Source organism: Schistocerca serialis, chromosome 7, assembly GCF_023864345.2.
Source record: "Schistocerca serialis cubense isolate TAMUIC-IGC-003099 chromosome 7, iqSchSeri2.2, whole genome shotgun sequence".
NCBI lineage: Eukaryota > Metazoa > Arthropoda > Insecta > Orthoptera > Acrididae > Schistocerca > Schistocerca serialis.
In genome coordinates, this window is record NC_064644.1 from 275,767,057 (window position 1) to 275,789,011 (window position 21,955).

At 41.0% G+C, this 21,955-nt stretch overlaps 1 protein-coding gene across 2 annotated transcripts in view; it reads left to right on the forward strand.

Moving 5' to 3' along the window:
* The window catches only part of LOC126412118 (tRNA-uridine aminocarboxypropyltransferase 2), a 50,263-nt gene that overhangs the window by 16,775 nt on the left and 11,533 nt on the right, over nt 1–21,955 (forward strand). The window lies entirely within an intron of this gene.

Here is a 21,955-nt window from a genome sequence, read left to right on the forward strand (position 1 = left end):
CCACGCAAATGTGACATTGCGCTGTCACAAGTTCTATTTGCTTATGTCAAGCCATGTACAATTTTGGCACCCCAGCTGCTTAGTGCGAACTGTTCCCCAATGACCTCTATGTGGAAGGCTTAACGCCTGGGGATTAACATTCTTGTGTGTTTGTTAAGCATGTGAAGGAGAATCACATCATTCAGAAGAGAGAAGCTGTTGCAGTGCACAAAGTATCTTCACACTAAGAGATTGGGAATACATTTCTGAGAAGGTGGCCAACCTTTGGGACTGTAACATTTCAGCAATGGTAGTGCTTGGCCATGCTCTGTGGCTTGTTTGCTCTGCTGTGAATCAGTAGGAAAAGAATCCAGTGCTTGCATATCAGAAGACACAATATGTAAACAAGAAGCTTCTGATGCATTGAATGCTGCATCTATGCCAACAGGTAAACTAGACAATGGGTCATTTCACAAAAAAAGGAACAATATTTAACAGTGTCCCCATTTGATCATCTCCCAATCTAATAAAATTTAGCGTGGAGGTTCTGTATGGTCTGTGATGGTTACATGCCAAATTTCAATTCAGTATCTTCAGTGGTTAAATTTTTAAGGGCTTTTAAAGAGAGGCTACTCACCTTTGCATCATATACGAGGGCCGTTCAGAAAGTAACCTCCGGTTGATTTAAAAAAATACACCAAGTTAAATAAAAATATTTTAATATATACATCTTACAACTACATCTTTGCACTATTTTTCTACATAGTCTCCATAGCGATTGAGGCACTTATCGTATCTCTTCACAAGCTTTGAAATTCCTTCTGCATAAAAATCACCCGCTTGTGCCTGGAGCCAGCCTGTGACCGCATCTTTGAGCTCTTCGTCGTCATCAAACCGCTGTGACCCGAGCCATTTCTTCAAATGCATGAAGAGGTGATAATCACTTGGCGCCAGGTCTGGGCTGTAAGGTGGATGGTTGATAACGTCCCACTTGAAGGACTCAAGAAGGGCCGTTGTTCTGTGAGCAGAGTGAGGACGGGCGTTATCGTGCAAAAAAACGATACCGGAAGTCAGCATACCACGGCGTTTGTTCTGTATAGCCCGTCGTAACTTTTTTATTGTTTCACAGTACACGTCTTGATTAATGGTCGTACCACGTTCCATGAATTCAACCAACAACACCCCTTTGGCATCCCAAAACACCGTTGCCATCAGTTTTCTGGCAGAAAAATCTTGCGAGGCTTTTCTTGGTTTGGTAGGCGAATTTGAATGTGCCCACATCTTTGATTGTTCTTTTGTCTCAGGGTTCACGTACTTAATCCAGGTTTCGTCACCGGTCACGATTCTGTTTAACAATGGTTCTCCTTCGTCCTCATAACGTGACAGAAAGTCTAATGCAGAGGCCATTCTTTGAGTTTTGTGGTGGTCGGTAAGAATTTTGGGCACCCATCGTGCACAGAACTTACGTAACCCAATCTTGCTGTCACTATCTCGTACAAGAGGGTCTTAGAAATCTGTGGAAAACCAGTAGACGACTCCGACATTGAGAAACGTCGATTTTCACGAACTTTTACATCAACTGTCTGAACGAGTTCGTCAGTCACCAATGATGGTCTACCACTCCTCTCTTCATCATGAACGTTTTCTCGTCCACTTTTAAATAAACGTACCCATTCACGGACAACTCCTTCACTCATAACTCTTGGTCCGTACACGGCACAAAGCTCACGATGAATAGCTGCTGCAGAATATCCTTTGGCTGTAAAAAACCTTATGACAGCACGCACTTCACATTTGGCGGGGTTTTCTATTGCAGCACACATTTCAAACTGCCACAAAAACTAAACTAGCGCAGGTACGACGTTCACTCGACCACGGCTTGATGCCGACTGACCTGTTGAGTGCGTGAACGCACAGATGGCGTCGCTACTCCCCCCACAACCCGCACTGTGACCAATCGGAGATTACTTTCTGAACCGCCCTCGTACAAAGGTGCAAATGTGCCAAGTTTGCTAGGCTTTTTTGAAAGTTCTATCAAACATTTGGTCGTGTGCTTTAATATACATGACAACTTTTTATGCTGAATCACACCATGGAAAAAAATTAGGGATGTAACTTTTTAGCAACAGTAGGGAAAATGGATTATCGATAATTATAAAAAATTAATACAATTTGGAGTTGTAAATCAAAATGTGTGTAACTTGTTGTGTCTCTAAATAGTGAAAGATTTGCCTGTGGTTTAGGGAACGTAACTATGCTTACAAGAAGTATTTTTTATTATTTTACAGTGTAGAATATAAATAAACACATCAAAAAAAGTTTTAAACAATGGAAAATACAGGATGGAATGTAACAATGCAAGATAGGAAAGTTGCTACTCACCATATAGCGGAGTTGCTGCGTTGCGATAGGCACAATAAAAAGATTCACACAATCATAGCTTTCGGCCATTAAGGCCATTGTCGGCAGTAGACGCGCGCGCGCGCGCCCACACACACACACACACACACACACACACACACACACACACACACACACACACACACACACACAAGTGCAACTTGCACACATGCCTGCAGTCTCAGGGAGCTGAAACTACACTGCGAGCAACAGCACCAGTGCATGATGGGAGTGGCAACTGGATGGGGGTAAGGAGTAGTCTGGGGTGGGGAGGGGGAGGGATAGTATGGTGGGAGTGGCGGATAGTGAAGTGTTGCAGTTCAGACGAAGGGTAGGAAGGAAGGAAGGTGCGGAGGGGGGGAGAAGGTAAGTAGCGGAAAAGAGATAAATAAAAATAAAAGAAAAGAATAAAAGAAATCTCTAGTCTCTACTCAAATCCTTAGGCCCATCCCAGAACCTCTCCCCAGAGTCCATCTCTCTACTTACCCTTCCACTCCCCCGCACTCCCACCTCTACATGATTCCTAAAGTCCATAAACCCAACCACCCAGGACGCCCCATTGTGGCCGGTTACTGTGCCCCCACTGAGAGAATCTCTGCTCTCATAGACAAACACCTTCAACCTATTACCCGGATCCTATCCTCCTATATAAAAAATACCAACCATTTCCTCGACCGACTCTCCACAGTTCCTTTCCCTTTACCACACGGTGCCATGATCGTCACTATTGATGCCACCTCTCTGTGCACTAACATTCCTAATGCCCATGGCCTTACTGCTATTGAACACTACCTTTCCAGATGCCCTATGGATTCCAAACCAACAACCTCCTTCCTAGTCTCCATGACCAACTATATCCTCACCCACAATTACTTCTTCTTTGAAGGCATTACCTACAAACAAATCCGCGGTACGGCTGTGGGCACCTGCATGGCACCATCCTATGCTAACCTATTTGTGGACCATCTAGAGGAATCCTTCCTAAAAACCCAGAATCCTAAACCCTTCACCTGGTTCAGATTCATTGATGACATCTTTGCTATCTGGATTGAAGGTGTGGACACCTTATTCACATTCCCCAGAACCGCGACAATGTTTCCCCCATTTGCTTCACCTGGTCCTACTCAACCTAACAAGCCACCTTCCTAGATTACCTCCACCTCAGAGATGGCTACATCAGTACCTCCGTCCATATCAAACCTATTAACCACCAGCAATACCTCCACTTCAACAGCTGCCACCTGTTTCATACCAAGCAGTCCCTTCCGTACAGCCTAGCCACCCGTGGTCGTCACATCTGCAGTGACGAGCAGTCCCCCTCTAAATATACCTAGGGTCTCACTGAAGCCTTCACTGACTGTAATTATCCTCCCATCCTTGTGCAAAAACAAGTCTCCCATGCCTTATCTTTCCAGTCTCCCACCAAAGTCCCACAGTCCGGTCACAGAGGAGCACTCCCCTCATAACTCAGTATCCTCTGGGGCTGGAGCAACTGAATTACATTCTCCGCCAGGGTTTCAATTACATCTTGTCATGCCCTGAAATGATAAATGTCCTACCCACTATCTTTCCCACCCCTTCTACCGTGGTATTCTGCCGTCCACCGAACCTACGCAATATACTCTTCCATCCTTACACAACCCCTGCTCCCAATCCCTTACCTCATGGCTCATACCCCTGTAATAGACCTAGATGCAAGACCTGTCCCATACATCCTCCCACCACCACCTACTCCAGTCTGGTCACTAACATTACCTATCAAAGGCAGGGCTACCTGTGAAACCAATCATGTGATCTACATAAGCTGCAACCACTGTGCTGCATTCTATGTAGGCATGACAACCAACAAGCTGTCTGTCCACATGAATGGCCACCAACAAACTGTGGCCAAAAAACAAGTGGACCACCCTGTAGCTGAACACGCTGCCAAACATGATACTCCTCATCTCAATGACTGCTTCACAGCCTGTGCTATATGCATCCTTCCAACCAACATCAGCTTTTCTGAATTGCGCAGGTGGGAAATTTCCCTGCAATACATCCTACGTTCCCGTAACCCTCCTGGCCTCAACCTTCGTTAGTCACTGTCCTCACCCATCCAGCCCCTCCCTGTTCCCATTCCAGCACTACACAGCCGTCATTTCGGTGCCACACCCAGTCTTTTAATTTCTTTTATTTTTATTTCTCTCCTTTCCGCTACTTACCCCTCCGCACCTTTTCTCCTACCCTCCATCTAAACTGCAACACTTTACTGTCCGCCACTCCCACCATACTATCCCTCCCCACCCCAGCCTCTTCCTTACCCCCACCCAGTCGCCACACCCATCATGCACTGGTGCTGCTGCTCGCAGTGTAGTTTCAGCTCGCGACTCAGCATCTCCGCTATATGGTGAGTAGCAACTTTCCTTCTCTCGTATTGTCAAAAAAAGTTTTGGATCACCTCAGTTATGAGAGTTCCAGAACCTGTACAGAAAATTGGAATAGAGATCAACATAATCATTGCTGCCCTTTTTATTGTTTATGAAAACCACACATTGCATATTGTACCACTATACAGCAAAACCTTCAGAGGTGGTGGTCCAGATTGCTGTACACACCGGTACCTCCAATACCCAGTAGCACATTCTCTTGCATTGATGCATACCTGTATTCACCGTGGCATACTATCCACAAGTTCATCAACGCACTGTTGGTCCAAATTGTGCCATCCCCAACGGCGATTGGGCATAGATCCCTCAGAGTGGTTGGTGGGTCACGTCGTCCATAAACAGCCCTTTTTCTATCACGTATTGTACAACCGTGATGGTTTCTTCCATGACCACCAACGGCGTATGTTGGCCCCACATAATGCCACCCCAAAACAGCAGCGAACCTCCACCTTGCTGCACTCGCTGAACAGTGTGTCTAAGGCCCCCCTGCGGGTTCAGGGGTAAGAATAGGCCGACGGTATTCCTGCCTGTCATAAGAGGCGACTAAAAGGAGTCTCAAACATTTTGGCCCTTATGTGGTGGTCCCCTCTTGGGTTTGACCTCCATGTTTCAAAATTATTTCGAAGTGCGAGCCTATTGGGGAAGGGCGCCTTACTTGGTGCATTGTGTCCATCGTGCGTTGTGACCTTTCGCCAGCTTATTAATTGTTGCATTGCAGTCCCGCCCGCTCTTCATCTCTTGGGCATGGATACATTCCTGGGTACACTTTCCGCCACGCAATGTGCAGTGTCACTTTCTGCACTGACGATGACCATGGACTACTTAACACCTAATATCCAGTACGGTAGCCAGTCCATTGTGGTTGGGCCACCATGTACCCTGTTGGTCGTAGCCCTCTGACATCACAGGGATCGCTCTACTGATGCCTGCGCCATTAACTCCCCGTATATTGGCTGGGTGGCGCCCATGGGGAGGGTCCTTGGTCGTAGTAGGTGGCATCAGGGTGGATGACGTGCAAGGAAGCGTGGCACATCTTCTCTTGCTGGTGGCCAACCACCAGCAGTCTCTAAGCGTTAGAGGGCTCACATTGATGCTAACATGTATGACCCCAAATCGTTCCCCTCCCTGGCCACACCATGGGAGGAGAGAAAGACTATGAATGACAGCGAAACATATTAGCCCCGGTATCTCATCTGTACCAGAGCTGATGGGGAGTCCTTTGTGTCCATGAAGCCTCAGTTCTTTGTAGAACATTTAGAGGACAATTTCGGGGAGGCGGAGGGCTTGTCAAATATGTGGTCTAGGTCAGTCTTGATAAAAACAGCATCCTCTGCACAGTCACAGGCTTTACTCGCTTGTAAGAAGGGATCTTTCTGTTACTATCATGCCCCATAAAAGCTTAAATATGGTGCAGGGCATTATCTTCCACAGGGATCTTCTTTTACAGTCCGATGACAAGCTGCACGCCAACTTAGAGCGACGAGATGTCCATTTCGTCCAGCGCGTCCACCGGGGTCTGAGGGATAATCAGGTTGCCACCGGTGCCTTGATCTTGCCCTTCGAGGGTGACACATTACCTGAGAAGGTCAAGGTGATGGTCTACTGCTGTGATGTCAAGCCATATATCCCTCTCCCGATGGAAATTCGGCCATATGTTTTCCCGCTGTGCTTCCAGCCTCATATGTCGTGATTGTGGTCGTAGGGCTTCACGGTCCTCTTCGGTCCCGGAGGGAACCGGGGTGGTGCAAAACTTTTTTTGATGTGTGTAGAATAAAACCTCATAAAATGCTCTTAACATTATAAAATATAGATCATCATAATGGATTGCTATATTGCTTTGGAATGTTTTAACCCTACAATGCATGCTAGTGTATATCTATGCTTGTCACTCAGTTTCCATCATTATTGTAAAGCAGCAATAGTTTTTTAAAGCTCTATCTTCGCAATGATACATCCTGAATCACACTACTTTCAGTTGTTGCTTTCATTATTGGCAGTTCTCACTGTGGCAGTCTTCTGTGTGCTGTTATCTTTGGTGTTGACATTGTTCAGTCATAGTTTGAGTGAGTGTTTGAATCATGGATAACAATAATCGTTATTGTAGCTGAATATAACCACTAAAATATGTTTCAATTGCCTAATTTGTATATTTTATTTACAAACAGGACTGAATCCATTAAAAATAAACTATGAAGAATGAGAAATTTTTCAAGTGAATGATTCATATTAATCACTGAATGTAACAGCATCTTACATTATGCTTCAAATTAGTATATTCATGAGCTTTCAGAATTGTTTGTTATAGGTTAATAAACTATTGTATAAATCGAACCAAGATACTCTTGACCCTGCTACTTTGCTGGATCAGATTGAGCCGGTTGTTGTAAGTCATTACCATTCTGTTATGGCAAAAGTTAACTACAACCAGTTAAGGAGCCGTCGATAGACAAGGAGCTTCTGTGGTTTAGGTCTGGGCTTAATTTTACTAAAGATGCTCATATTTGTTCATACCATAATGCCTTGTTGATGACATAATTTCAGTTCCTGCTGAAGATTTGTTGCAACCCATTTGGAGAAAATAAAAAAATAAAAAAAAAATTCTATTCAATACCTCCTCAATAGTTATGTGCTCTACCCATCTAATCTTCAGCACTCTTCTGTAGCACCACATTTCGAAAGCTTCTATTCTCTTCTTGTCTAAACTATTTATCGTCCACGCTTCACTTCCATACATGGCTACACTCCACACAAATACTTTCAGAAACGACTTCCTGACATTTAAATCTATACTCGCTGTTAACAAATTTTTCTTCTTCAGAAACGCTTTCCTTGCCATTGCCAGTCTACATTTTATATCCTCTCTACTTCGACCATCATCAGTTATTTTGCTCCCCAAATAGCAAAACTCCTTTACTACTTTAAGTCTCTCATTTCCTAATCTAATTCCCTCAGCATCACCAGATTTAATTCGACTACATTCCATTATCCTCGTTTTGCTTTTGTTGATGTTCATCTTATATCCTCCTTTCAAGACACTGTTCATTCCGCTCAACTGCTCTTCCGAGTCCTTTGCTGTCTCTGATAGAATTACAATGTCATTGAAGTACCTCGAAGTTTTTATTTCTTCTCCATGGATTTTAATACCTACTCTGAATTTTTCTTTTGTTTCCTTTACTGCTTGCTCAATATACAGATTGAATAACATCGGGGAGAGTCTCACTCCTTTCCCAACCACTGCTTCCCTTTCATGCCCCTCGACTGTTATAACTGCCATCTGGTTCCTGTACAAATTGTAAATAGCCTTTCGCTCCCTGTATTTTACCCCTGCCACCTTCAGAAGTTGAAAGAGAGTATTCCAATCAACATTTTCAAAATCTTTCTCTAAGTCTACAAATGCTAGAAACGTAGGTTTGCCTTTCCTTAATCTTTCTTCTAAGATAAGTCGTAAGGTCAGTATTGCCTCACATGTTCCAACATTTCTACGGAATCCAAACTGATCTTCCCCGAGGTCGGCTTCTATCAGGTTTTCCATTCATCTGTAAAGAATTCGCATTAGTATTTTGCAGCTGTGACTAATTAAACTGATAGTTTGGTAATTTTCACATCTGTCAACACCTGCTTTCTTTGGGGTTGGAATTATTATATTCTTCTTGAAGTCTGAGGGTATTTCGCCTGTCTCATACATTTTGCTCACCAGATGGTAGAGTTTCGTCAGGACTGGCTGTCCCAGGGCTGTCAGTAGTTCTAATGGAATGTTGTCTACTCCCGGGGCCTTGTTCCGACTCAGGTCTTTCAGTGCTCTGTCAAACTCTTCACGCAGTATCATATCTCCCATTTCATCTCCATCTACATCCTCTTCCATTTCCATAATATTGTCCTCAAGTACATCGCCCTTGTATAGACCCTCTATATACTCCTTCCACCTCTCTGCTTTCCCTTCTTTGTTTAGAACTGGGTTTCCATCAAAGCTCTTGATATTCATGCAAGTGGTTCTCCTTTCTCCGAAGGGCTCTTTTAATTTTCCTGTAGGCAGTATCTATCTTACCCCTAGTTGAGATAAGCCTCTACGTCCTTACATTTGTCCTCTAGCCATCCCTGCTTAGCCATATTCCGGAGGTAAAATAGTCCCCCATTCGGATCTCCGGGCGGGGACTACTCAAGAGGACGTCGTTATCAGGAGAAAGAAAACTGGTGTTCTACGGATCGGAGCGTGGAATGTCAGATCCCTTAATTGGGCAGGTAGGTTAGAAAATTTGAAAAGGGAAATGGATAGGTCAAAGTTAGATATAGTGGGAATTAGTGAAGTTCGGTGGCAGGAGGAACAAGACTTTTGGTCCGGTGAATACAGGGTTATAAATACAAAATCAAATAGGGGTAATGCTGGAGTAGGTTTAATAATGAATAAAAAAAATAGGAGTGGGGTAAGCTACTACAAACAGCACAGTGAACACATTATTATGGCCAAGATAGATACGAAGCCCACATCTACTACAGTAGTATAAGTTTATATGCCAACTAGCTCTGCAGATGTCAAAGAAATTGATGAAATCTATGATGAGATAAAAGAAATTATTCAGGCAGTGAAGGGAGACAAAAATTTAATAGTCATGGGTGACTGGAATTTGAGAGTAGGAAAAGGGAGACAAGGAAACATAATAGGTGAATATGGATTGGGGCCAAGAAATGAAAGAGGAAGCCGCCTGTTAGAATTTTGCGCAGAACATAACTTAATCATAGATATGGGCATCTTAATTGAAGAACTTAAGATTAAGCTTTAAACTTAAAGCGATTGCAGTAAAGTTCAAAGCTTGACCCCGGCCACAAATAGGTGGACTATTGAAAAAATGGCTAAAAGATTTGCTGTTTCACCTAAGATGGTGAAGAAGGCTAGGAAACAAAAAATGGAACGTGAGATTTTGGCAACACCTGCAAACTGAAAAGGGAAAAGCTGAATGATGAAGTAAAAGAAAATGTCCCCTTTTTTTGGAAACGATGAGTTCCCTCATTCATACCAGGACAAAAAAAAGAATAAATAGTGAAAAGACTCACAAGCAAAAACACCTACTGAAACAAATGTTCATTGTTCATTGTATGCAATATAGAAATCAACTGAGGTTCTCAAAATTTTGTGAGCTCAGGCCAAAATAGTGTGCAACAGTTGCTGCTTCTGGATCACATTTGATATGTGTATGTGCAGTTCATCAAAATCTCCTATTAATGTTGACTTCAGCAACATCCATTCAAGATGACCACAAGGATTTGATGGAGGGGGGACTGTATGCAGTTTGGTATCAAAAGTTTGTACACTGTAGTGTTGTGAGGAATGTCCAGGAAAAATGCAACTAGAGGCTTATGTTGAAGACACTTTTTAAAATCGTGATGCCGAAGAAACTGTGGAATACAAACAGTGGATCCATACTGAGAGATACACGTTGGAGATACGTCAGGGAACTGTTGAAGATTTCATGGAGGCACTTACTTTGAAAATTACCAGTTTAAGAAGCCATTGCTCAGTGTCCAAACACCAAAGTTATACCTTAAGCAGCTAAAAGGAAATTTTGCTGAAAATGAATTAATTGTATTGATGGATTTTGCAGGGAATTGTTCATTTGTTGTTCAAGGTGCTTTAAAAGTGTTTCCTTTAGAGAATAGTCAAGCCACATTACAGCCATTAATTGTCTGTTTTGGTGGCAAAGAAAGTCAACGTAGTAGCGTTTGTATGATCATCGACTGTCTGCACAATACCATAGCTGTCAATGCCTTTCAGTAAAGTTAATAGCATATTCAAAGACAGAGATTGAAAACATCAAGAACCTTTATTACTTTAGAGAGGGTTCAGCTGCTCATTATAAGAATTTCAAAATTTCATAAATTTATGTCTGCATGGAAAAGATTTTGGCATTACTGCCGAATGGAATGTTTTTTGGAGCAAGCCATAGTAAATCACTTTGTGGTGGCATTGGGGAACAACAAAATGACTAGCAGCCTATGCTACTGTACAGAGGCCTGTAGAGGACGAAGTATTGACTCAATATGATTTGTTCAAATTCTGTGTTGATAGTATTTCAGGCATAAAGTTTTTCTTTATACCAGAAAAAGAAAAAAAAAAAAAAAAAAAGTCTGATCGAAAAACGAGGTTTGCCAGGGGAAATACACTGGAACAAAAGAAAATCACCAGTTTAAGCCAATTAATTGCAATCAGCTTAGAATTAGTGGAGTTTCAAATGAATGTACAGCATTCACAGTTAACGCCTTCAAAAGCAGATGGAGGAATTCCAGCAGTTTCAATAGCAAGTTTACAACCAAGATAGTATGTTGCATGTATGTATGACAATTTTGGTTGGGTTAGTAACATGTATGAAGTTGCACATGAACAAGATGTCCTCATCAGCTTTATGCACCCACACAGTTCTGCTTGTTCCTTTTGCTGGCCAATGGCTAAAGACACCTACTGGGTTCCTGAAAAATATATTGTCACGACTTTAGAAGCACCATCAATATCAACAGGAACACAATACAGTTCACAATCTGTCCTTGACAAAATTGTAAAAGTGTTAAATTTGATGTTGTCTATTACCCTTGTTTTTATGGCATGTGTTAAATTAATGTTTGAAACTGATTTATATACTCAAGTTAAAAAAAATTAATTAGCAGTAGTATTATAAGACTTAATGAGCAAAATATTTCACTTTTCAACCTCCTTGAAGTGCTAAAATAATAACTTTTGAAAGGTATTCTAACTCATCAAAATGCAAGATCCAGAGATTAAACAATGTAGCTTTAAAAGCTTAAAGTATGCCCTTTTCAGCTGTGGCAAGAATAAAAGAATTGAACAAGACACAGGTGCAGTATTGCCTCCCCTCAAAAATACCCTAAAATTTCTGCTTAAAAAGTTTCGGCCAACTTTTCAAATGCATTTTTTTTTTCATCTAGGCATTCAATGTTAATTAAATTTGGTCCATATATTGACATATAAGTGGGAATAACCCTCTGAAGTTTGGGTGTGATTGGTTCATATGAAAAGTAGCAGTGGTCGGTCAAATGTTGGCTCACAATTGCGCCATGAGTCTGAGAAATTTTTGAAACAGCACAGGCACGATAGGTGTTGATATTCAAACAATCTGACATGAGTATTCACAGCAAAAATTTGCTTTGCCTGTTGTCCAAAGCTAATTGAAGATGGCCTTCTGAAAGATTGAAATCCACACAGAGACGAATCTTCCCATTTGGCTTATGAATGTCGACTAAGGGTGATGCTCACTGACTGGCCAAAATATGTTTTAAGAGATCAACGGACTCAAATCTCTGAATTTCTGTAGCTCCGACATTATGTAATGGATGTGGCATAGGGCGTGTGCAGCAAAATTTGGGTTACGCATTAGCTTTCAGCGTAATGTGAACATGAAAATCTTTTGCACATGCTAGAGTACCATCGAAGTAATGTTGATACTTGTCACGGAGTCGTTGAATTGCAGCATGGAAAACTTTCGTGTCTATGGCACACACATTGTCCTGTATGTCTAATCCAAAGAAATCAAACACATCCATGATGAAAATATTTGGGCTCGTGCGTGATTGGACTACAGTGAAAGGGACTTCCTTAGTCGTGTTTTTGTATTTTGCACTATTTTGTATTAAGTGGCACATTCTGAGCACTGAAATGCTGTCACTGTTGTAGGTGGTGATATGTAGACTTTATGTTTGCAAAGGTGGTTGGCCAATTTTTTCATATGTATCCAGGTTAAGCAATGTGCAGAAGCTCCGGTATCTAGTTGAAAAGGCACTGGCTATTTACAAATTTGCAGTGTAAGCCACAGTTTGTGATGTGTGTTCTGAATACAGTTGTCCATTCCATGTTCTGAAAAACTGTTCTGTTTTCACCTGTGCCCTAGAGTAAATTTGTGAATTTCGAGTTCGGGAGAGCCTTTTTGAAGTGTGTGGTATTTGCATTACACATATGTGCGTATATTTTCTGCTCCTTCTCTTGTCTGATTTTTGAGCAGGAAGAGGTGCAGAATCTGAAAATTGGTTTCCTTCCATTCCAGCTTTACATTATTCCCGTGTGGAACTGAAGAAAGCTTTATAGTCTTTTGCAGGCAGAACAGTTTTGTATTTTCCATGCAGTGACAAATTTGTATTCAGCTTGTCTGAAGAAGCAATTCTTCCATGGGTGACATAGCATTTCACACATGACTTTGCTTTGTGCGGAGTGGGAGCAGTGTAATTAGCATTGCACCAGTGTGGCAAATGCTGTATATAGTATATCTGGCCTTATTTACATGGTGCTGATGTGTGAGTGCTGGAGTCTGGACTGTGGCTGGGGCATTTGGTGTTTGTCTCAAGTGAAGCGATAACTGGTTGGCAGAAATCTTGCTCGGCTAAATCTTGAACATTATGGGCATTAATAGCTTTGAGTACTTCACTGAGGCTAGGGTTGCGGTGCTTTAGAATTTTGGCACTCAATCTCTGATCTAATAGATTCTGAAAAATAGCATCACGAAGCATTTCATCCTGGTAAGTTGCACCACAGACACAGGTGAATTCACAGTCTGTAGTTGTGCCCTGCTATTCTGTAGTCCATTCTTTATAGGATTGGTCACTGCAATAGTGTGTGCAGAAAAATTTATACCATGCAGCAGCAATGCACATTTGACTCTCAAAAAATTCATCTAATCTGGGAATTATGACCATAGGGCTGGGCTTAGGGCTCACTGAGGGAAAGCAATTTCACAAGGAGGCAGTAGGTGTGCACTCCTCCACATCAAAAGAAAATGCACTGTGTGATTTACCTTTGATTTTCTCTGTGTCAAAATGCTGATCAGCTGTGTTATGTAACCTTTCCGTTTAGTTTGTCTCATTAAACTGCCAGAAAGGTGGAGGCAGCAGCTGAATTCCTTATTTAGCTTCTGTACATTTTGCTGCTGGGCTGCTTATGCCTGTATGAGGCAAGAAACTGCTAACAGCAGTTCTGTTATTTGTAGACTCTGAAACTCAACAAGAGATCTTAAATGCTGCTCAGTGGTTAGATGATGATCTCACTGATTTGCCATGATTCCTTGAATATCTCAACTTAAATACTTCAACTTATGCGTATCAACTCAAAACACACACACACACACACACACACACACACACACACACACACGGAATTCAGTAATTCAATAGGAAGATAAAAAAGCTGTTCTGCTCTGATATCCAAAGCTCCTTGTTCCACCGCCTTTTCTATCATTGCCAGACTGTTATAATTTCATTTGCTTGCTGTGTGGTTCATTAGTGGAAACAGGAGTGAGGAGCAGGTGCAGGTTCTGAACAGAGAATTCAGACATTAATTTATTCTACACTTAATAATAATAAAAATAACACAAAGCTTTGTTCCTGAAGTTTGAGTGTCAGTTGCTAACAGTAGATTTGAAAGTAGAAATATATACAGATATGAAAGATTTATAAATCTATCACTGTTCTATATAATGTCTATTCAGAAGATGTCGAGCCCAGGCACTATGAAAGTCTGTAAATATTATTCAACTGTCACACACAAAAAATTGGCTCAGTGCATGAGTGTTTGAAACTAAGTGCACCAGCTGCTGTAACTCGAGAGAGGGGATGCTTGCATCTCATTGGCAGTGGTGGAATTGTTCATGGCAGTGCCCTCATGTCACGTTGGCAGCTCTAGGGAATGTGGCGGTGTAACTGACAGTGTGTGTATCTGAAAGTGTGGCCAAACAGAGAGTGGCTGATATTGTAGTGACGATATTCTTTTCATTTGATTTTATTGTGTAATAAGTATCATGCATTACTTACTTTTCCTATTTCACTTTTATTCCTTATTGGTGTTAGCCTTTGGTGCTAAGAATTGCACAGGAAATTTTATACTTTTTTCAGTTTCATCCTTTCATGTGACAGTCAGTTGACACAACCTTGAGAGCCATTTTCAAGGAGAAGTCAAACATTATTAAAACTTTTGCTGTAAGCGATTTTTGCCTTGTCACTTTGCTATCTGGAAATGTGTACCTTTGAGTTACTGTTTCTATCAGTGCATGATCAAGATTTGACCCCAGTAATATTGTTAACTGGGTGTTTGAAAGTGCAGTTAAGTCTGATCCATTCACACTTTGCACTGAGGATATCTCTGGCCAAATTCATTGAAAGATTTTGACACAGTTGAAAGGCAGAGCCCTGCTCCACAGAAATGTGAGTGGATTGGGGAGTTTAAAGGTGCCCATCAAATCATATAAGTGACAGGAATGTCCAGTTAGGCTTTAGAGTTCTCAATGCAAGTCCCCCCTCCCTTCCTCATCACCGCACTAAGCTCCTGCAATAGCAATGACAGGCTGAAACCATTGAGATATTCCATTAATTCAGTTTACTTATGGTTTTGAGTGTCAAATCACCCTTAAATAATTCAACTCCCATAATAATGAGCAAAGATTGATGCCAAAAATGAAAGTGTATCGATCTTTTGAGACTTAACTAAAGCTTTACTTCACCCAAAAGTTAATTGTAACATCACTGAGCTTCATTAAGAATGGTCCTAACAGAGGTGCTCCGCTTTTGCCTTTATCTGACATGTGAAGTGTTTTATCCACACTATCATGGCACCCTATGCCATTCTATGACAATGACATGAAACGATTATATACAGCAGAGGCTAAATAAAATTTCTTAATGTGTGTGTAGACACAAAATGTACTTGCTCAGTGGTTAATATTACATGTTACTGTGATGTACATTTCATGTTAGTGTTGTGTATAATATAAAACAGTCTAATTTGCAGTGTCAACCTGATTATGACCTATTGTTGAAATTGCAGTGTGGAGATTGGAAAAAAAGTTGACACAGGCAAAAATGTTGGCCTTCAAAAAATCTAGCAACCTCTGTTCACGCAAGACTTGAAGGATTTTCCACCATTAATCTTCTTGTGCCATTGGTGATTGATGTAATGGAGAAATGAATATCTGTCTATCTTTATGTACTGCAGCTCATGAATTGTTACTGCTGAATCAAAGAAATGGTTGCAACCTATGAGGCAGATTGCAGGTACATACTGTTTCAAAACAATATCGAGATTACAAAATTGTTGAGACTTTCATGGCTATTGCTGATGTATTGCCCACAGGCATTGTTTCCTGAACTTTAACCAATTTTTGTTTGACAATTTTATGACATTGCACCACTGTGAGTGGCTAGCATTGTCAGAGATTCACCTTCCATTGCTAGTGGTTCCGCCACTAGCAGTGGGGGTGAACCATTGACAATGCCAGCTACTTACTCTGGCAAGACGTCTGATAGGTTGTTTAACAAACGTTGGTCAGAGATCCTGAAGCAAAAGCCAGCAGGATAAATGATTATTGAGATTGGTTGAATATCAACCTAAATATCCCATGCTTATAAGTCATTAGTACTAGTATATTACATACCAATAAGCACAATAAGCCTTTTAACAGTATATCTGAACCTAAGTTATAAGATAAGTGCTAACTCCCGAGTGATATGGTGAGTCCTATAGCCTGTGGGGTGTTGCGGTTTATTGCCTACATAAGAAGACTATTCACTCACCTCTGGGTGACTTTCTTCTGCAGCAAACACCTGCCCTGAGTGCGACTAAAAAAGCCATAAGAAAAATGAGTTGCACAATAATTGTTTTCTGCTTCTAGGTCTGGCTAAGTAAGAAATGAGAGAAAGTCAAAGAAAGAAAAATATGGTACATTGTCACTTTAAAGTACAATTTTGCACCGCTAGGTCCGCACTAGCTACAGTTTTGAAATGCGGCTTTCCTGTGCACAATACAGGGTGAGGCAGCTAAGTCATAACACCCCTTGTATCTCCCCAACTATAATAGATACAAAGATGCCATTTGCACAGTGAATTGCAGGGACAATGGCTACTTGAATACATCACATTTCATGTTTGTGCAATTTTTTATTACAGAGATATGAGGCCATCTTTCTTTTTAATGAGACCCTCTGTTAAATTTTAGCGTAACATGATGGGCTTAAAAAAACTGTTTCAAATATGTATACATCATAATATTTAGGCAAATAGTTTTTGAGACACAGATACGTTCTCGTATCATATTCGTCCTTCAAAGCGGCGTTTTCCAATGCGATCTTTCCTGTTGACTACTGAGGAACTTAACAGGTAAGGCATTGTTTTCCTGCTTCTCGATAAGGCCGCAAGATGACACACGAGGTAGCTGGAGAGAAGGGTATAAATGTGCTGCTGGAGTAGTGAGACATCGCATTTCCGCCACAGTTTCTTGGAGCAGACATGTACACCAATGAAGAAAAGTTAGGTATGCTTCTAGTGTATGGTGAAAGCAGAAGAAATGCTGTTAGAGCAATAAATTGATATGGAGAGCTGTATCCTGATTGTGAGCATCCTACCCACCAGCTTCTTGCACGTATTTGCAAGAACTACTTGTATCGGGATCATGGAATGCCATACAGAGGACAAGGCAGAAAACAGCAATTGGCAAGGTACATGAAGAGGGCGTTCTAGTGTTGGCGCATAACGACCCTACTGTTTCATCGCGACATATAGCCTCAGAATGTGATATAAGTCAGAGAAGTGTTCTACGCATATTGCACCGGCATAGATTTCACTCGTTTCATCTCTCATTACATCAAGCACTCTCCAGTGTGGATTTTGAATGACGTCAGGAATTTTGTCAGTTTGCTCTACAGCACCTAGAAGATGATCCAACATTTTATCAATGGGAGCTTTTTACTGATGAATCACAGTAATGTGAATTTGCATAATATGCATTACTGGTCAATAGAGAGCCCTCATTGGCTCAGACAGGTACAGTGTGTAAACTTTTAGATGGTAGACCTCTCACTAGTCCTGAATCTGTAGAAGTCGGTAAACGTCGGGAGGCCTCGGTAGGCACGCAGTTTCGACTGCTGCCAACATTACGTAGCTGACTGTGTTGTACAAGGTAGCCATTGCCGACTGCTTAGTTATCGTTTTGCGCTGTACTGTTATGCGTGTTTTTAGTGTGCAGTTGTGCTAAACATTATCAAAATGAGTGAAGAAGCAGTTGCTGACCCATCTCTGGAATCGCCAACCCCTACCGCTAGGCCTATGGTTAGAAGGAAACCAGTATTACGTAGCAATGCTCGCAAAATTATATTGCGTGTGATTGAATGCTGCGAAAAGGAAAGGGAGCAGAAAAAATTGCTTCACCCCATTTACAAATCTTCAGTGAGAGCTGCTACATACACAGGACGAAGCATGCATAGCAATGGAAGATTCAAACAGTTTTCCAAAAATCATCCTGGCGTATCACCACAAACGCCTGGCAAGAAAAGGTGAGTTTCCATTTCAGATATTTCGTTTGCGATCACTTTGAAGGAGCCCCCTATTTCGTCCGAATTACCATATATTTCATTTTTCCTTGCTACCGTATTGCTTTGTATGGAAACACCACTGGTTGCTGTATTATTTCAAAATACATTCATTTTACAGTACATTTCCAAATTCAAAAAAACTACATGCAGTGCAGAAGGCATTTTCTTATAGATCTTTCTCTCTCTTTTAACTTAGGAAAAGAAGTGGAGAAATCGAAGTAATGATCGATGATTTCAACCAGCGTGTCATTCGTGACACGATAGCGGAATTTTATTCAGTGTGGAAGATTGTGCCGAGCCTGCGAACACTGCTTCCAGTTTTGCACGACAAAATAGGCTGGAAGTGGAGTATTGTCTCACTGAGAAAAGTACTTTTGTCTATGGGATTCGTATGGCGTAAGGTGGATAACAAGAGGAATATGTTGTTAGAATGTCCAGACATAGTGCACTGGTGATCTCGTTTCATTGTTGACATAAAGAACTTCAGGGAAGCAGGCAGAGAAATATTTTATCTTGATGAATTGTGGATTGATAATATCTTAACGTTTAATAAATGTTGGCAGAGGAAGGGTGAATTACTTGAAGAGTGTCGTTGGTGTCACTGCATGGGGGAGCTCAGCGAGAAGATAGTTGCAAGTGTCGGATCCAAGAATGGATTCGTCAAGGAAGGGCAACTTATGTTCTGGGCAAAGTCGACAAAGGGCGATTGTCATGGTCAGATGAATTCGGCAAACTTTGAGAAGTGGTTCGGAGAGAAGGTACTGCCAAATCTCCCGCCTAATTCAGTAATAGTTATGGATAACGCTCCTTACCATAACAGGCAAACAGAGAGAACTCCAACGAAGTTTGACAAGAAAGTGCGAATGCTGGAGTGGTTGCAACGCAGAAATATCCCCTGTGGTTGAGACTATGAGGAAGGACGTGCCGTATGCAAAAGTACCAGCGAATAAGCCAACTGAGAAGTCTTTGCTGTAAACCTGTTGGCTGAAAGCAAAGGCCACCAGGTTGTTCGCTCGCCACCTTACAACTGCGACTTAAACGCAATAGAATTAGCATGGGCGAAGATGAAAAGGCATGTTAGGGAGCACAACATACCAGGGGATTTGGCTGCCACAAACATGCTAAATCTTGTGGATGCAGCTTTCCAGTCGGTTACTGCCAATGATTGGAAGGGATATTGCAAGAAAGTTAAAGAAACAGAAGAAGAATATTGGGTACATGACGGTGTCGTCGAAATTGCTGTGGACGAAATTATCGTTAACACAGCCACATCAGATGTAAGTGAGGAAGACTCAGACACACAAACGGAAGACAGTGACAGTGAAAGCGATTGATCACATGGCGTGAAATGTTTTTACAAAAGATCACAGCTTGAATAAATAACAAAAACAATCTCCTATTAGTTTGTTGTTAATTGTATTTCTGTTCTATTTTAATCAAACATAGAAACAGAACATAGTGACAGTGAAAGTGGTGGACCACATGGCTTTAAATGTTTTTACAAAAGTATGACATCTCGAATAAATACGAAAAACAAAAAAAATTAAGGATTTCCTTAATAGTCTTTTACACTTGTAATAGAACATTTTCAGGTACATCACCTTCTCCTATACTTTAATTAACAGCTTTACTATAAAAATAAAAAATGTTAAATATTTGAATAATAGTTGTGACTGGCTGAAATAAAAGTTCCTCTTTCATTGAACGCATTTATTGAACTCATAGGCTACAATCGTTTATAACAGCTATCACCCTCATTGCTACCAAGCACAGACTGATCGCTTCCTGCTGCATCCCATTTGCCAGCTACCAGAGGGAGCGTTCACTACACCATAGAAAATACCAATTATATATCTCATCATATACCGAACTACATTATTATATTTTAGCGGAGGCTATGACTCATACTGTTACATTAGAATAACTCAAAATTCATTTGAAGAACTCACTGTAACATGTTAGATCATGACAATAACTTAGGGCAGACTCCTCGTGGCTCTTGATCACAATTCCACTCACAATGTTAAAGTACATGAAATGACTACTTTATGATTGTTGAATCCCATTGCAGCCAATCAGCTTTCGAATTAAATGTATACCACCCCATGTTTTCCATTCTGGTTGACATAGCAAAACCTTCTGCCTACGTTCTTTTCCGTTTGGTGCACAGCAAAGGTGTAACTGAATTTATAATAATATATCTAAAAACAAAGATGATGTGACTTACCAAATGAAAGCGCTGGCAGGTCGACAGAAACACAAACAAACACAAACATACACACAAAATTCAAGCTTTCGCAACAAACTGTTGCCTCATCAGGAAAGAGGGAAGGAGAGGGAAAGACGAAAGGATGTGGGTTTTAAGGGAGAGGGTAAGGAGTCATTCCAATCCTGGGGATTGGGGAAAAAAGGACGGGTATACACTCGCGCACACACACACATATCAATCCACACATATACAGACACAAGCAGACATATTTATAATAATGTACTTAATATTTTTTGGCCTGTAAAGTAGTGACACCTCAGCTGAAGCTGCAGGCCGGCTCATGTGGGTAACATCTGTAACAGTGAAGCTACAACATATTGCAAGTGTGAAGCTAATTGCTGTCTGATTCTACATGGACTGTGTAGATGGCAACGTCACAGTCTGTACCTGCAGCTTATGGCACATGACTTCTTCCCCTCCCCTCTTCTAGCAGTTCATGCTACCGTATTGTGTTGCTCTTAAATACTCTTCCTAAACTTGTCCTTCAACCTTTGGTTAGAAGAAAGATTTATTTTAGCCAACAATTCCCATACTGACTCGTCAATTAGGCAAGGATTCCCAATACTCATACCAGAGTCTTGCAGGTGGGCTGTTCCATTAGTCAACATGGAATCAGTTCATACTCTCGTGTTATTTTGGATGTACGTTGTCTTTTCAAGAGACAAACATAGAGTTACGTAAGAAATCTGTGCTATAATCTGAAGATTGGTTTAGGTTTCAAACTGGTAACAGAAAGTTAAATAAATAAATGGATGAGACTGGGGTTTGTAGCATAGTTTTTATCATAGTTACATTTCTCTGCAATCAGCAGTTCTTGAACATTATAGGTAAGATAAAATCTGGAAAATACTCTGCATTTAAAATTCTTCATTGTTATAAGCTTTATCACCATATGTTTTATTAAAGTGGGTACATTATTGATACCATTGGGTATATGTTTTATGTGCCAAGTTTAAGCGACTGCTGAAAAAATACCAGTTTATCCTGCACCTCAGAAGTGTGCCGTCAGTTGTGCTCTTTTTCTTTTATTCGTGTATTTTTAACACATTTAGAACTAAAATATATAGTCCCTCCAAGTGACTGTACATGAAAATTAACTTCTGAATTTTCAGAAAGACATGCCCGTGAATAATATTTCCTACATGTGGAACACTCACAATTTTTGTATTTCCAGGCTTCATTGCAGTCAGTCGTCACTTATGATCTGGCAAATATTTTTATTCAGTCTGCAACTACAAATAAACATTATTTACAGCATTTTCTTAGCTATCCCATAATTAAAGATCTGCTCAGCTGCAGATATCTGCTATTCCAAGTAATTACAAGTAAAAAGATGGAAATATTCTCTTGCAGATCTGCAAATATTGGCAGTATTTAATTACTTTGCTTTTGAGATTTCAAGGATAATACTGATATAATTTTTGTTTGTATACATTGTGATATCAGTGTACAGTAGATGTTTTCAAACATATTTAGATCTGTGCCCCTGCCCTCTCTTTGACATGATGGGAAGACACCACACTGTCATT